General features: G+C 53.9%; 1 protein-coding gene across 1 annotated transcript in view; it reads left to right on the forward strand.

Moving 5' to 3' along the window:
• Positions 1-178: 178 nt before the first annotated feature.
• The window catches only part of Pxylp1 (2-phosphoxylose phosphatase 1), a 67,815-nt gene continuing 65,804 nt past the window's right edge, over positions 179-2,189 (forward strand). The window contains exon 1 of the mRNA XM_010608211.3: positions 179-197. The gene's annotated coding sequence lies outside the window, so the exon portion shown is untranslated. The remainder of the gene's footprint in view (positions 198-2,189) is intronic.

The following is a 2,189-nucleotide window of genomic DNA, read 5'->3' on the forward strand; positions in this document are numbered from 1 at the left end:
AGCCTCACCCCGCCTCCCTGCCCCCGGCCTTCTCCAGCCCCAGCGCCGCGCCCCGCGGCGAGCCTTCCTCCTCTGGGTGCCACCACCCACCCCCAGCCTGGTCCCATCCAGTCCCTGCTCTCTGTCGCCCTATTCCAGCGGGTGTCCGAGCAGCCGGGATTCCCTTCCCGAGGAGTCCCGAACCCACTGACCTCCAGGTAAGAAGGCGGCCGCAACTTCTCTGCGGCCTTGCGGGGGTCAGGGGGACGGAGGGGGGCTGCTGCTTGGCAGCTACCTGCAGTCCCGGCTCTGGGAGGCTCCCGCCCCGCCGAGGGGCCGCTCTGCTGGAGGGTTAACCTTCCCGAGGTCATGTTAGGACCGTGTGTTTAGACCCCTCCTTGTTGCTTTTGCTGGTGAACTTGTACATGTCGCACTTTTTAAAGAAAGCCGTCTGTCACACGCGGAAAAAAAATGGATTGGCTTAGAGAGGGTTGCTTTTCTTAGCGGCGGTGGCTGGCTTTCAACGTGTACCTGTTCGCGGTAGAGGATTAGCAGTGTGGAGGACGTGAAGCCATATTTTCCCACTTCAGCCTTTGGGTTGTAAAGGGACATCCTGGGGAACGAGACTGTCCCCATCTGGGTGACCAGATGTGAAAAAACAAGGATGCTTTCTAAGCATTCAACAAGTAAAATCAAGAGTGAAGTGGAATCGGATGGGGCTTGAATGCACAGTGTGGGATGGATGGCCCAGGGGGACTCTGGGAGAGTCCCACAACTTGGGAGATCTGTTGCTTTTTGCAGCAGGCCCAGGAGGAGGAGACCGCCGAGCCCAGACCACCCTTTCAAACAGAAGTGACTGCGGTGAGGGCTTGGCAGCAGCTCCTCCTCTTCAAAGGTATTGGTGTCCAGCCCTACATCTGTGGGAAGAAGGTTTAAAGCAGATGGCTTGGAGAGTTCTCCTGGACCCTGGAGAGCCGTGGGAATGCTTGGTGACAGCCTGGAAGCCAGTGTGTGCAGCCACCCCATGCCTTCTCCAGGCTTTTGTTAAGTCTTGGATTGAATTCATTACCTACTCCAGAGAAAGGGCTGTAGGGGGTACCCTGGCTGATACACTGGGAGGCTGTGACTAGGTACCAGAGATGGGGTGGGCCACCTGGCCTTCAGGGCACAGCACTTTGAGCATTGTTTAAACTTCCCTAGCTGTGACTCTTATCTAATGATTTGCTTGACTAGTAATTAGCTCAGTATTCCTTTACCATTGACTAAAGAAGTAATTAGCCTTGGGTCCCTCTGAGTGTCCACGCAGGTCTTGCTCTGCTCTGTGATGTACTGTTAACTGTAGGATCCTCATTGGCCAGGAGCATCTTTGGGGATGGGGTGGAACTATATGTGTCTCCAGGGCCCAGCCTAGCACCCCCCTGCCTAATTTTTTACTCAGCGTTTGTTGAATAAGAAAATGGATTTCCTCACTTGAATCAGGCTGTCTACAACCCATTCTTCCCCAACTTGTTACACATTTTTCAAAATGTTACCCTTAAATTCAACAGATTTAAATGTGAAAATATCACTAGAGACAAACTCATGGGTTGGGAGGCAAAGGGTTCAGTACAGAAGTCAAACTCTGAAACCCAGGTCTGAAATTTCAATAGGGACTCCAGAATTTCCTGGAAGGAAGTCAGTTATCCTCATCCCAGAAGCAGGAGTGGGCAGGTGATGGGGACTCTGGAGAGGTACCAAGGATGCCTGCTGAGAGCTGAGTCTTCCACAGCTTCACCTGTAGGCCCATGAGCCATGGCCTCAGCCCTCTATTGCACCCCATCCCTGCCCACTGAAGGAAGAAGCTTACAGGGGCCGAGGTTACTTGCTGAGCCCCCCTGGTCTCTTCAGGCTGTACTATATTGCTGCAGTGGGTGCTGCCCACCCCAGAGCCCCTTCTGACACATGTCTGGCATGTGGCTTGTAGCTCTAGTTGGGGGTAGGGGGAGCTGATATTTGGGGACATGCTTTGGTTTGTCAGAGGTGGCTGTGCCTTCTGACAAAGAGCAAAATCCAGCTCTTCTGCCTACGTGGAAGGCCATCCTGAGGGAGTACAGCTGGAAGCTGGGGCTGGGGCACCCACATCCCCTTTTGTAGGGATCTGAGTGAGGCTAGAATCCAGAGTAGATGTGAGAACCTCTGTTGCCCCCAGCTGCCACAAGCTTATCTTTATT

Source organism: Fukomys damarensis, unplaced genomic scaffold (assembly GCF_012274545.1).
Source record: "Fukomys damarensis isolate Sample0158 unplaced genomic scaffold, DMR_v1.0_HiC HiC_scaffold_37, whole genome shotgun sequence".
Classification (NCBI taxonomy): domain Eukaryota; kingdom Metazoa; phylum Chordata; class Mammalia; order Rodentia; family Bathyergidae; genus Fukomys; species Fukomys damarensis.